The 15,210-nt window shown below is 47.7% G+C and overlaps 1 pseudogene across 1 annotated transcript in view; it reads right to left on the reverse strand.

Annotated features, from left to right (window-relative positions):
* Positions 1-522: 522 nt before the first annotated feature.
* Positions 523-15,210, reverse strand: part of LOC147911315 (butyrophilin-like protein 9) — a 54,215-nt pseudogene continuing 39,527 nt past the window's right edge. The window contains exons 5-13 of the transcript XR_015551072.1: positions 14,788-15,099; positions 13,151-13,445; positions 10,517-10,643; positions 10,360-10,394; positions 10,066-10,086; positions 8,670-8,690; positions 8,421-8,447; positions 5,472-5,498; positions 523-4,626 (exon numbers count right to left, since the gene is read on the reverse strand). The product of XR_015551072.1 is annotated as a butyrophilin-like protein 9 (transcript). The remainder of the gene's footprint in view (positions 4,627-5,471; positions 5,499-8,420; positions 8,448-8,669; positions 8,691-10,065; positions 10,087-10,359; positions 10,395-10,516; positions 10,644-13,150; positions 13,446-14,787; positions 15,100-15,210) is intronic.

Genomic DNA, 15,210 nt, shown 5'->3' on the forward strand with positions numbered 1-15,210 from the left:
TGTGGCTCACAAAACATGTAGCTGAATGTCTAAGATCCCTTCCAATTTAAGGCCAGGCTTCCCATCATTTAAAATGTGCTGATGGAGCTACTGGTCATTTAAAAATGATTTAATGTTGCCTTTTGTATCAGCTATATGTTTGCTTTTCTCTTTTTTTCCTTTCTTTTTTTTTTTTTTTGTGAGGAAGATCAGCCCTGAGCCAACATCCATGCCAATCCTCCTCTTTTTGCTGAGGAAGACCGGCTCTGAGCTAACATCTATTGCCAATCCTCCTCCTTCCCCCCACCGCAAAGCCCCAGTAGATAGTCATATGTCGTAGTTGTACATCCTGCTAGTTGTTGTATGTGGGACGCCACCTCAGCATGGCTGGACAAGCGGTGAGTCGGTGTGCGCCCGGGATCCGAACCCAGGCCGCCAGTAGCAGAGCACGCGCACTTAACTGCTAAGCCCCAGGGCCAGCCCCTGCTTTTCTTATTTACTGCACAAAAATGATCTCAAAGGAATAGATAATGGTCACATACAGTCAAGGAACATATCTTTAATGTTATCACAAAAACATTTGTGAGTAGGATCCCAAAATATTTGCAAACTAATGCAAATCATTACAGAAAATGAAACTTCATTTTTCTGAATATCATACACAATATGTTAATAAGGCTATAATTTTATCATAACAGGTGGCCAAGCATACTTTCCTAAGTTCAAAAATGCATTTATTTGATTTGTTAGAGAAACAAATCACAATAGATGGCCCAATGCCCTGTTTGGAATTGTATAAAACGAGTCCTGTGCAGGAGCTGGTGTCTTCCGAGAGCCAACCATGTGCATCTCCTTCCAACTCCACTAGCAATGTCACATTGGCAGCCAGAGGTCAGCCACAGTGGGACTACTTACACCATGGAAATCAGCAAATGCTACAGACTTTTTTCCCCAGACAGCCAGTTATTAAACATTTTCCAGACACCACTGCATTCCTTTATCATTCTCTTTATATATTACTATATTTTGGAATGAACCATTTGAGAATAAGTTACAAACATCAGGTCCCATTACTCCTTAATACTTTTTTTGTGTGTGTGTGAGGAAGATCAGTCCTGAGATAACATCTGTTGCCAATCCTCCTGTTTTTGCTGGGGAAGATTGCCCCGGGCTAACATCTGTGCCCATCCTCCTCCACTTTATATGGGACGCCAACACAGCATGGCTTGACAAGCAGTGCGCCAGTGCGCGCCCAGGATCCTAACCTGCAAACCTCGGGCCACCGAAGCGGAGCGTGCGCACTTAACCATTGCACCACCGGGCCAGCCCATTACTCCTGAAGAGTGTATTTTCTTAAAACAAGGGCATTCTCCTACATCAAAATCAGGAAGTTAACATTTGTCCAATATTACCATCTGATCCACAGCCATTTTTTAAAATGTCTCTTTTTCTCCAAATAATGTCTTCTATAGGTCTAGGGTCCCACCCAGGGTCACCTGTTGTGTTTACCATCACCTGTTGTGTTTACTCTTTCGTCTCCTTCAATCTGAAATAATTCCTTAACCTTGCCTTTATTTTCTATGACCTTGACATTTTTGAAGAGTATCAGTCAGTTTGTCTGATGTTTCCTCATGATTTATGAATGTTGGGGCAGGAATACCTCAAAAGTGATGCTGCTGTTTTTTTCACCGCATTGTATCAGGAGGCACATAGTGTACATTTATGTCATATCTGGTAATATTAACTTCCGTCACTTGGTTAATATGGTGTCTGCCAGACTCCTCCACTATCAAGTTGATTGATAAGTGTTTTGTACTTCTAAATTAATAAGTAATTAGTATTTTGTGGGGAAATATTTCAGACCTCTATTGTAGGGTAGAGCTTTCTCTTCTCCTTCATTTATTCATTCATTTATTTATGTATATCAGTGTAGATACAGATACTCTTGGATTCCTATTTTCCTTAATCTGTAACCACCATTAATTATTTGATGTTCAAATTTGGCCAGTGGGAGTCCTTTAAAGCTGACTTTTCTGTACAATTGGCATCTCCCCATCATTCCTTGAACATTTCCTTACTTTCTGGTAGAGGATGTTGGAGACTCATTCCGGTATGTTCTTTTCAACACCACCAAGCTATTAACTCAATTCTGACACCATCTACCTAGAGATAGTGTCAGATCCGACAGGTGAAGGGCTCAGTCCTACAAGATTGCCCCCACTTCACACACCAACTGCAAGTCCAGGTTGTTACCTGTGCTTTTGACCAATGCACGATAAATCAGAGGTTTCCACAATCTACTCCTTGGGTTCAATTAATTTGCTAGAGCATCTCACAGAACTCATAGAAACAGTTTACTTACGATAGTACTGGTTTATTATAAAAGGATATAACTCAGGAACAGCCAGATGGAAGAGATGCATAGGGCTAGGCATGTGGGATGGGGTGCAGAGCTTCCCTACTCTCTCCAAATGCCACTCTCCCTGCATCTCCAAGTGGTCACCAACCTGGAAGCTCCTCTAACCCACTCCTTTTGGGTTTTACGGAGGCCTTATTACATAGGCATGATTGATTAAATCATTGGCCATCAGAGATTGAACTCCATCTCCAGCCCCTCACCCCTCCAGGGGAGGGGAGTGGGGCTAAATTACAACCCTCTAATCACATAGTTGCTTCCCCTGGCAACCAGCCCCATCCTTAGGGACTTTTCAGAAGTTATGGCATAATTTAAACTCAGGTGTGGTTGAAAGGGGCTTGTTATGAATATGAAAAGACACCCTTATCACATAGGAAATTCCAAGGGTTTTGGGAGCTCTGTTCCAGAACTTAGGTTGAAGATTAAATATATATTTCTTATTATAAATGAGAATATCACACCCATCTTTTCTCTCACCCAGCCCTGGAGTCCTTCATTTCTGTAAGGAGCCTTGGTTCCTTTCAGTGGAAAATAATACTAAAAACCAAGTTCTGGGTGCTAGGAGTGCTCATTGGTACAGGGGTATTGTTTCTAAGCTCTCAAAGCAGCTAGAGCTAGGAATCATCTGTATGCACACATATCCAACTCCCTATCTATCTATCTATCATGCACCATCTATCTACCTATCTATCAATCATCTAGCTATCTATCATGTGTGTGTTCCATCTATCTATACAAAGTAAAAACCACAAGGTCACAGAGTTATCCTTTCATTCTCTCCTTTCCCCTGTCTGTATTTTTTGTAATTTCCTTTCTCTGACAGAGAAACTTGACTCTCAGCACACTTGGTGAATTTTATTTGCTTGTTGAGCAATTCTTGTCATTCTTTACTTTAATGTTCAGATTGCCCCACAATTGATGAGTTGGAGCCTCTTCAGCCCAGCCTCTCTGTCCTCTTGCTAGACCCCATCAGTTATGAGCACATCTGTACTTTCTGGCACAAGATGCTCCAGATGCACACCGTGCTTTCTCTGCCCCAGCCCTGGGATCAGCTTTCTCCAAGTTCATTTTAGTGGGGACTGACATTTAAGACTAGGATCTGAGCCCTAGATGAACTCACTGCTTAAGAAGTGACATTGCTTCTAGATGTTTGTGGAGCTAGAAAATATATACAAAAAATACACAAATTAACTGATACCTCTAATCCAATCCAATCAGGTTTCTCCCTTTTCCCCCCATTCCAGTTTCCTTCTCCATCTTCCACAGGAACACCCCGGCTCCTGGCAACATCAATCTATTTTTACTCTATTGTTCATTCCTACCATACACACAAACAAGCCTTGGAACTGCCTCTTTTTCTTAAAGAAGGTCATACACACACATACACACACACACACACACACACACACACACACACACGTCGACATGCGCACAGGTGCCTCTGCCCCCCTGCTGCGCTGAAGTCTTTAGCTTTTGCTGTCATTTTGGCGGGACACTCGGGTCGTGCACTATGTCACTCTAGACAAAGCGGGAGAGCCAAGCGCTGGCCAGGCGTCAAGGAAGCTGCCCAGGACCCAGCCCTGCGGCTGCGAGAGCGCTTCACCACAGCCCCAGGGCGGGGTCTGAGGGCTCATAGGGCTGTAACCACGTGTCACTGTCGTCCTCTTCGGGGACGCGTATCCCTCTAACCGGCAACGGGCAGATGGTGAGGGGATCCGCGTGTTCACCGCCATCGTGGCCTCTGGGCCTGAAATACGCGCAGAGCGAGCCCGAGAAGCTGTCTGTGAAGGTGAAGCTGTGGGAGCTGTCAGACACATTGAAGAAGGATAGCCGTCCCGCCTCGCAGTCCAGGAAGACACCCACGCGCCGGGTCGGCACGCGCAGGGTGAGCGCGACGCGGTGCGGGTCCAGGACAAAGTACTCGCAGCGGTTCCACAGCCCCATCACCCAGGAGCCGCTGGCCGGACTCAGGCGCACCAGCCCCGCGCGCGGCCCCGCGGCCAGACACGCGCCCAGGAACCAGCGGCTGCGCCGGCCCACGTGCACCTGCCAGTAGCGGCGGCCGGCGGAGAAGCGCTCACGGCTTAGCACGCACGTCTGCTCCGAGAACCGCTGCAGACCGCCCGGCTCAGCGGCCAGGCCGGGGGCCTCCGCGCGGGAGGACACGCTCGTGCCATCCTCAGAGACCTCCAGGCTGGGATGCGCCGAGGCCGGATCCAGGGTCACGTCCACTGCGCAGAGGCGTGGGGTTAGTGCCCACAGAGGACGGTTGTGGGCCCCACCTGTCCCCTCCCCTGACAAGCAAACCTCTGATTCTCCTGGTAGAGCAATCTGTGGAATCCTCACATGCACCCCTACCCCAAACACCCCCTGGGGCTGAACTGGCCTGCAAGTCACTCCCCAGCATTTGAAAGTGTTAAGAGGAATCCTATTTCCTGCCCAGACAGGAAGGTTCTTCAATTCCATACTAGGTGCCATGGAGGGCAGAGATAGCAAACAATGTAGATTCGTGGGGATAGAGGCGGGCTCACTTCCCCAAGTTCTGGTCAAGGAGGAGCTCAGGGCTGGTTCTAGTCCTGGCGGGTGCCACCACCCTATGTGACCTGGAGATCACCACGTGAGCTCTGGGCCTCGGTTTTATGGCAATATTAGGATTTTAAAACTGAAAGAGACTGCTGAGGTTATCTAGTCCAGTGCCAGGTAGTCCAACACCCCATCCCCCAAAACACACCCATCTGATGGATGGGAACCCCAGGGATCCTTGTCAGATGAGAGGTTCCTCACAAACTCTGTATTCTTTCCTGCAAACAGGCCCTGGTAGCAGCCTCCCAACCAGATGGAAACAAACCTAGTGTACTAAAACCCAGAAAGCAATATGCATGCCTGTGGGAGCCTGTGAGTGCTATCACATGCACGTGTGCAATGCGTGTATGTGTAAATGTGTGCACACGCAGAAATATGTGTCATGTTGTGTGTCTGTGTGTGCAGGCCCCATACTCGGCTCTGGACAGGCCCTCTAATCTCAGATCTTTCCACCTCCCTTCTGTCTAAGTCACAGTTCCTTGGCTTCAGTTACCTGCATATTGTTGGGCTGCTCTCCACTCTGAAACCAAACAGAGAAGAAAAAGCAGGTCAGAGATCTGAGTCAGGAACTCTGGAACCTCGAGGAGGCTCAAGATGCATGAGGGGTGCCTGCAAACTGAATAACCCCATTCTCACCATGACAGTTGGTTTGGATCCAGGCGGGTCTGGGCCCACCATGGAATTTTCCTGGGTATTTGGGATTGGGTAGGGGGCACATTTCAGTGCTGGGTTATACCAAGGCTGCACACAGGCTGAAGTTGTGCTGGGCAAAGCAGGAGAACACAGCATGTGGGCAAAGAGAACCAATACATGCGGCTGGGATGCCCTGAAGGACAGAAATGAAGCCTCAGCTCTGACCAGTTCAGTCCCCAGGAGACTCAGCTGAGCATGGCTCCAGTCTTAAGATGTCCTTTAGATATCTTGTCTTGCCTCCTTTCTTAACGTGAGCCCTTCTAAGTGGATTACTGTTTCATTTTATCTTGTTCTGTGTTGGGGCCGGGCCCGGGGCTTAGCGGTTAAGTGCGCGTGCTCCGCTGCTGGCGGTCGGGTTTCGGATCCCGGGCGCGCACCGATGCACCGCTTCTCCGGTCATGCTGAGGCCGCGTCCCACATACAGCAACTAGAAGGATGTGCAGCTATGACATACAACTATCTACTGGGGCTTTGGGGGAAAAATAAATAAATAAAAAAAATTTATCTTGTTCTGTGTCACAATAGAGAGATCACCAACTTATAAAATATAGTCATGCACCACACAACGTTTTGGTCAATGAGAAACCGCATATATGACGGTGGTCCCAAAAGATTAGTACCATATGGCTTAGGTGTGTAGTAGGCTATACCATCTAGGTTTGTGTAAATATACTCTACGATGTTCACACAATGACAAAATCACCTAATGAGGCATTTCTCAGAATGTATCCCTGTTGTTAAGCAACATGTAGCAAAAGCAATAGAAGATGTTTTCAGAGCTCCATAAATTTACAGCAAGGCCGTCCAACCCTGCTTTTGCATCAGAATAACCAGTAGACTTTAAAAACATATAGCCCTTGCATAGAATAACTCAATTCTATAAAGATGCTGATTCTCCCTAACTTTATCTATAAATTCAAAGCAATTCCATGTAAAACTACATTTAGATTTTTTTTTGGAACTTCATACATTTATCCTAAAAGTTCTATTTTAAGGAGGTCCATTAACCTTAAAAAGAAAGCGGAAATGGAGGAGAACTTGTACTTGCAGGTACTATAAAAGCCACAGCAGTACAAACAGTGCAGTGCTAGGTGGCCAATGGACAGACTCTTCTCGACATGGGAACCGAGTATGCACTGAAGGTGACCCCACATCAGTGGGGGGATCACAGACGGCAGAGCAGCTGGTTTGGGAAAACTGACTCACCATATGGAGAAAAATCACTGGAGTCTCACCTAACACCAAATAAAATGGTGAATTTCAGATGGATTAAAGACCTACACATAACACACATAAAGTGAGTAAGAGAAAGTGTAAGAGAATATCTTTGTGACCTAAGAGTGAGGAAGCTCCTCTTCAACAAAACATCAAAAACACAGGGTACACATTTGATGAATTAGATTTTATCGAAATTAATGATTTCTTTTCAATAAGGGGCAACACGGACAAAGCAAATAGCAGATGACAGAATAGAAGAAGGAATTCACAATGTTTAATATCAATGAGGGATTAATATCATATATATATATATAAGAACTCATGTGAATCAATAAGAAAAGAGACAGCATCCCATAGGAAAAAAGGGCAAAGGCCACAAACTGGCAATTTTCAGAAGACGAAGCCCCAAAACTAGCATATAAAGAGAGGTCCAGACTTCTTAGTGTTCAGTGGAGTGCAGACTAAAAGCACAATGAGAAATCACTCATCCTCATTGACTGGCTAACTTAGAAAGCAGGCTCATGTGGCATGTGGGCACGTGGAGCCTCAAGGCACTGCCAATGGCAGGATAATGGTGCTGCCTTCAGAGGGTCCCTCTACCCCACTTGTGACACATCCCCCATGGGCCACCAACTCCCCTCCTGGGCATACATCCCAGAGAAATCTCCACACACAGCCAGAAGACTACACAGTTGAGGCTACTCATTCAGCGTTGTTTGTGGTGGTGTGGAGTAAGAGGCAGGCTTGAGGTCTCCAGGAGAGTGGCTGGCTAAAATGGGTGCTCTGCAGCAGGAAGGAGAAACAGATCAGATGTACATGTGGAGGAAGGTAAAACACAGTGACGAGTGAGAAAAGCAAGGAACAGCACGAGACTATAAATGTTATTTACAGAAACTAAAATGTATGTGCACAAAACAGCAATTCACGTTTTGCAAGAATACAGTCATGCATCACTTAACCATGGGGATACGTTCTGAGAAATGTGTCATTAGACGATTTCATCATTGTGTGAACATCATAGCGTGTACACAAACCTAGATGGTACAGCCTACTACACACCTAGGCTGTCTGGTACTAATCTTATGGGACCACCATCCTATATGCGGTCCATCGTTGACCGAAACGTCATTATGTGGTGCATGACTGTATATACAAAATAAAGATACACATTAGACTGTATGCTGTATGGGGGGAAAGGAGGAAGGTACAGGGAGAAATAGTTACATACAGGGTAACATGCCCACTCCAGACCCATGAGTCAGAGTCTTTGAGAGTGGGCACCAGGAATCTAGATGACTCTGATGTGCAACCAGGATTGGCACCAACGATTTACAGTATGCTTACACCTCAGGACAATATAAAAGTAAATGCAGAAGTAAAACTCAGATATAACCTCTACCAAGTGACATAGATTAATATATGCCATGTGGCTGTGGAATAAACCAGAATGAAGCATGTTTGGTTAATCATAGCAATGACTGGGATGCTGAGATGTAAAGTGGACAGTGGGAGGGACATGAGCTTCACTCACCGGCCTGGCCTTCAGCTCTTCTCCAGTCTGAAGCAGCCAAGGGAAAATGGAATTAGAACACCAGGTCCCTGCAGCTTCCCTGCTCACATGATGCATTTTGCACCCACCCCTGCCCCTCTCCCCTTTCTCCTGCCACCCATACAGCCAGCAGGTTTCCAGCCTGGGCATCATACCTAGTTGGGAGATGAGAAGAACACACATGGATACCCAGATGCTAAAGAAGAAATAGTTCTAAGAACGGTCACTTACCAAGTTCTGTCTGAAGCTTCCCTGTAAGCAAAACGCAGGGAAAACATCAGCCTGGGGATAAATGGAGACACCTTCCCAAGGCAGTAAGGCCACTGGGAACCACTACTCACCCCAACCTTGTCTCCTTGTCTCTGCATCACCCTAAAAAAAGAAGCCCATCTGCAGGATTCTTACGCCTCATCCTATTCTTTGCTCTAAAGAAGAAATCTGCACAGAGCCCAGAAGGGAAAACACTCTTGGTACTCAGGAGCCTCTTCCCAGGGCTCATGGCTGGTTTGAAGGGGCTACTGCTCTTTTGCCCTGAAATCACATGCTTTCCTGGGGAGGAGGTCCTGCATGAGCCTCAGCGTGGCTTCCTGGGTACATTATTTAAAGGACTGGGAGGACATCACACACAATTATTTCCCCTGGCCAGATACCAAGACTGATATTTTGCCATTAGAAACGCATTCCTTTGATTTTTTCATGCTAGGTCCTTTTTTTTTTTTGTCCTGAGGAAGATTGGCCCTGAGCTAATATCTGTGCCAGTGTTCCTCTTTTTTGTATGTGGGTTGTTGCCACAGCATGGCTGACCAGTGGTGTAGGTCCACTCCGGGAACTGAACCCTCGAACCCTGCCAACCTAGGCCACCAAAGCAAAGCAGGCCAAACTTAACCACTACACCACCGGCCGGCCCCCCAGGTCCTCTTTTAAAACTAAATGCTCCTGGGAAAGGCAACACTATACACTAATTCCAACTACACTGTTAATGACTTATTATAGTTGGGTTTTTTGGGTTTCCTTTTTCCCCTTCAGGACTGGGTAGGCTGCAAGACAAACTTCTCCAACCTCACAATTTTGTCTGGAGTTTTACTGGAGCCGGCAAGGTGGTTCTTTAGGTCTTCCCCCTACCCATAGCGGCCTTCTCCATTCCCCTTCCTTTGGATTCACTCTCCCCTCCTCTGTACACACACACACACACACACACACACACACACACACACACACGCACCATGGTTTCAAGGTGCTAAGTCCCTGTAGGTAGAAAAATGAATCTGATAATTCACTCCACTTTGGTGCAAATTAAAGGCGTTCCTTGCCAGTGGCACTTGTATTCAAGAGAGGACATTCCAGGACGATGAACAGGAGGGAGCAGACATGTAATTGTAACTGAAGTGTATAATTTGCAGGGGAGGGGCTGGCAGGGTCTGTCCACAGGGTCTCAGGCCAGACCTCCTTGGCAGCTGCGCTCCAGGCTGTGAGTGGAGAGGTGGGAGGCACAGAGGGATGGGTCGTTGCCATCCATCGCTCTTCAAAGGGAGCCTAAACTCATTGAACTCCTTCTTCCACTGTGCGCAAGCAGGGTTACCCCACTAGCCCGCAGGCCAGCACCGTGTGCGCGGCACCCAGAGCTTACCCAGTTCCGCTGTGAGTTTCCCTGGAAAAGAAATGAAGAAAAGAGGGAAATCTCGACGATGAACACCGAAGCCTCGTTTCCCCAAAGTGCACAGCCTCGGGTCCCGGCGTTCTGGGGAGCAGGCTGGGGTGGACGCGAGGGAGGGGCAGGCCCCGAGGCTGAGGAAGCGGAAGAGCACCCCTCGGCCGCCCCGTCTGCCCTGCCCGAGGGTCTGCAGTACCGGCCTTCTGGACCCACCGCCCTCCCTTCTGCTGTCAGGGCTGGGAGCGAAGAGCGCGCCTCTCCCTTGGTTACCTTTGTCCTTCTCCGCCTGCTCCTTCAGCTTTTCTGCAAGGAGGAAGAAAGGAGAGAGGTCGTGAGTGCGCGCTCCCGCCTGTCCCCTCCCGCCTCAGCCCCGCCCGCGGGGGGACGGCGCCCCCACCGCCCCTCCCGGCAGGGCCGCCTCGTAGCCCGGGCCCTCCGCTGCTTGCGAGAGAGGTGCAGCGCCAGCGCCCTGGGCAGAGCCGGGAGGAGCGGCAGCGCCGCCAGAGTCCCGAGGAAAGCTCTCTTCCAGGGGGAGGTTCCGGGTAAAAATACGTCTGGAAAACACCCCACAGGGAGTTGTCCCGATTTAGGCGCCACGAAGACACTAAGTGACGACACTGTTCCGGCCCCTGCATGCCGGAAAACCTTCCCAGGGACCTGTTGGCGCATTCAACCCCCTTGGCCCCACCGAAGCCATCTGTAAAGTGGGACTGGGACCTGCTCTCCAGGGGTGGATCCCGAGGAAGAGCGGCGAACTTGAAGCTGCTCGGCGGAAAGGGGGAAGTGCTGCCAACTGCAGGACGTGCAAGGACAGGGGCCGAGCGGCCGCCCACTCCCCCGGCTTGACGCCCCTGTGACCAGGGCCCTGGCCTCCTCCGCTGCTTCCACTCTCGCCCTGCACCTGAAGATCAGGAGAATCCGAGGCGTTTTGTGGATATCTGGAGCCCAGTGAATTATTGCTCTCTACCCTCATCATGGAATCCACAAGTCAACCGCCTGCTCCTTGCAAATACTTGGCTTCTACTTTTCTTCACACCGTTGGCAGAACTGATAGCAAAGCCCCTCTGTCCTCTCCAGGCTCCCTGGGGAGGATCTGCCCAGAGGCAGGATGTGGCTCAGGGCAGATCCACAGTGGCTACACAGTAAAGAGATAGGTGCAAAAATGGAGAGCAACCCTTTAGAAATTCTTGTGGCATTTTAAGATAATAATTTTGTGTCTATTGAAGACAATTATAAAAAATTGGTGCTTTTATCTCAGTGGTCTTTTTAAAAAATATATTTTCCTTTTTTATTGTGGTAAAATATACATAACATAAAAACTACCATCTTAACCACTTTTAAGCTTACAGTTCAGTGGCATTAAGTACATTCACATTATGCATCCATCACCATCAGAACTTTTTTCATTTTCCGAAACTGAAACTCTGTCCCCATTAGACTGTAACTCCCCATTCCTTCCTCCCCCAGCCCCTGGTAACTTCTCTTCTTTCTGTCTCTATGAATTGACTGTTCTAGGTGCCTCATATAAGTGGAATTATACAGTATTTGTCCTTTTGTGTCTTATTTCACTTAGCACAACATATTCTTTTGTTTTTAATTTTATTTTTCTAGCAATGCATTTTTATTGTCTTGTACAGAAGTATTGGGCCACAATGGATTGGTCTTTCACCACAAATGGTTTGCAAAGCACTGACCTAAGAGTTAAGAGCTAGGGCTCAGGGTCAGATGCCACCCTGACCTGAAATCTCAACATTGTCCCTCTGTCCAGCCTCTCCTGCCTCCTCCCTGCTCCTCCAATAGCCACCCACATTCCCATCCCAGGACCTTTGCACTTGCTATTCCCTCTACCTGAATGACCTCCTTGCAGGTATCTGTGTGACTCACACCCTTTCTAAAGGATAAACACAAATCTAAGAAGGATTTTCTCTGGTGCAAAAAGGGAAAGATACTCCCTCTTTCCCTTTTCTTAGAGTATTTCCTTTAAAAAACTTGTAAATCCTTTCTCTACCCCTTTGAGATTGTATGTAAATCCTTTTGAAAGCTGAATTAGCCTCTGGCCAGCACAACCTAGAATTTTTTTTTTTTTTTTTAAGGAGCTCAGAGCCATTTCTTTGAAATGTAAACATCCCAGGAGAAAGTGTCCCTAGCTCCATGCCATAAGTTTTACTTCCTAGCCAGGTTCCAAGTTGTAACTACTGTGCTTGTCATAGAGATGTAAGGTGTTTTATTTTTCCTTTGGATAAAAACAATTAGCTAACACAGATGGCCACCCCAATTACTAGGTGAATTTCAGATGAACTATGTGTAACACATGGTGTTGTCAAGTCCTCTTCCCTGAGGTCAAGTTATCGCTTATAAGGGTGAGGTTTCTTTCTTATGATAATGTAACTATTGATTTGGACCAATGTGAAAAATGGCTCATAGGTTAGGTTTATCCTCAAGATTTAAAATAATTGGAGCCATGAACATTAGACCCTTCAGTGCGTGTCTCATAATAACACTTTGATCCTAGATAATGGCCTCACCTTGAACTTACTGCCCAAGCAATTTCTTTCCTGACCCGTCAATCCACATACACACCCCACCACGCCTTCCAGCGCTCCCTGCTCCGTTGTTCTCTATACACCAAACACCCTCTAAGCTATGATGTAATCCACTCTTTTGTTTGTTTCCGCCACTGGAATAGGTCAGCTTGAGGGCAAGGGTTCTGCGTACACTGTGGTTTTGGGTACTCAAGAAATATTGTTTGAGGGATGACATTAGGAACACACGGGCTCTCATGATGACCCCTCATGAGGAGAGTTATTTCAGGGTCTTATGGCACGGCCTTTGGTACATAAATGTTGGCTTTCTGGGGCCTCGCCCATTAACTCTTTGGGTTATCAATTGTACTCTTAGTAGGTTCCTGATATCCAAATTGCTGACTTTTTAGGTGTCAAGGTCAGCCCACCCCCAACACGGCCAGGACCTAGTACCACTGTGTCCTTAAAGATGGCCTTTGGGACAATGGACATGGAGGACATGATAACTGCGAGGATAGGGTGAGCCAGCATCCACTGACCTGCTATCTGGACCACGAACTCTTTCTTCTGGATCAGGAGGGGGTTCTGGATGGAGCAGGACACGTTGCTGTGGGCCCCCTCTCGGACGACCACATATGTTTCCAGACTGAACATGCCCTGGGCGTCCTGGATGATGGCTTCCATCTCTGGAGGCAGGCACTGTCCCTGATGGTCTCTCCATTGAGCCTTGGGCTTGGGGTACCAGCCACTGGAGCTGCACCTCAGCTGAATGCCTCCCTCCTTGAAGCCCTCAAGGGAGATATGAGGGTCTGAGGCCAGCCCTGGGAGAGGCAGGAGGAGTGGGAAAGATCAGGCTCCTTCCCAGAACTTGTACGTGAAGTTCATGCCACTACTCAGCATTTGCAGTCACCGTAAGGCATCACAAACTGTGACTGCTCTTAACACACATGTGGGCTCATAGCCCCCACCCGTGGACTATAATAACAGTTTAAATCAGTTGTGCTGTGTGGGACATGGGGACAGTACTACCCTTGAGGGGCATTTGGAAATATGAGGGGGGCCATTTGGCAGGGAAGGACTACTGGCATTTAGTCATATTATGCATGGGACAGTCCCTTAGAATGAAGAATAGCCTCACCCCAAATTTCAATAGCTTGTTTTCTGTCTCTTGGATCCCACCAGAGCTCAAGGGCTTGTGTCATATGCATTCCTTTATCTCCCCATCCTTGTGGAGTTAGCCTTCTATTTTGAATTTGCAAAACATTAAAATGGTTTAAACATCAATACTGTAAAAAATGTATATCAAGACAGCCCCAGACCGTTCTCCATCTTTTCATCCCAATGCACCCCCCGTCTTAAGGCAGCAGTCTCGTTCGTTTTTAGTTTATCCTTCCTGTGTTTCTTTTGTGCAATGTTTCTCCATCATCCTTACACAAAAGTGTACATGCTAGAGAACCTCTTTTGCAATTTGCTTTTTTGTCTTAACAACATCTTAGAAATCACTCCACACTGGTTCATGGAGCCCCTCCTCATTTTTCCAGCTGCACAGCATGACTCACTCCGTTGTGTGATGGACCATACTCAGTGTCTGTGCCTGAACATTTCAGTCATTTCCACTGTTTAACAATTACAAATAAGGCTACAAAGTGAAACTTATACATCCTCCTCTTTCACACTGGAGGTGTGGGAGGTGTATGTTCAGCGGAAACTCCTAGAGGTGGGACTCCTGTCCAGAGGGTGGATGCACAGACAGTCCTGTTAGCTATTGCCAAACTCCCCGGCCCCAGAGCGTCTGAACTTTGAACTCTGTCCATGTCTTCAGAGCAGAGGGCCTGCTTCCCAACAGCTCCACCAAAATGTGTGGTCCAGCTGTTGAATTTTTGCCAATCTGATAAGTAAAATAACTGCATCTCACCTTTGATTTGCCTTTCCTTAATTATGAGTAAAAGTGATCATCTTTTCATGTGTTTAAGGGCCATTTGTGTATCTTTTTATGAACAATTCTTTTGTTCGTTTTCTAATGAATCTTTCTTTTTAATCTTTTTTTTTTTTAATTAGAGATATTTTTCCTTTTCACTGTGACTCTCTACTCCTGAGCAAAGCAGTTCTATCCAAATGGACCCCTCCTCCCTCTTCCCTGCTGGGGCTTGCCCGGGTCACGCACCTGCTACCTCCGCTCCCAGACCGCTACCCCAGAGAAGTCGCTGGAGAAGAACTGGCACCCATATGGGCCCTGGTCTGCGGGGACGACGCCACGGAGCTGCAGGATCACGCTGCCATCGGCGATCTCGTCCGTGACGAGTTGGGTCCTGTTCTGGAACTGTGCCATCTGCCGACCGTGGAGCTCCTGCCCGTCCTGGTACAGGTGCACCACGTCGGAGGGGCCGCTCCGGAACCAGCGGGTGGCACGAGAACTCCACCTCCTCCCCGACAAGCGCCAGGATGGATTCCTCGGGGCCTACCACCTTGACCTCCTCGTCGAGCGCCTCTAGGACGAGAAGCCAGAACAACGGACAAAATCAGCCCTCCTCAAACACGTTTTTATCACGCCCCTTTGCAGCTCAGGAATTGACAGTAAACCCTTCAAATGAGGAAGATG

The sequence above is a fragment of the Ceratotherium simum genome, unplaced genomic scaffold (assembly GCF_057802395.1).
Source record: "Ceratotherium simum simum isolate JZ-2026a unplaced genomic scaffold, ASM5780239v1 HiC_scaffold_43, whole genome shotgun sequence".
Taxonomy (NCBI): domain Eukaryota; kingdom Metazoa; phylum Chordata; class Mammalia; order Perissodactyla; family Rhinocerotidae; genus Ceratotherium; species Ceratotherium simum.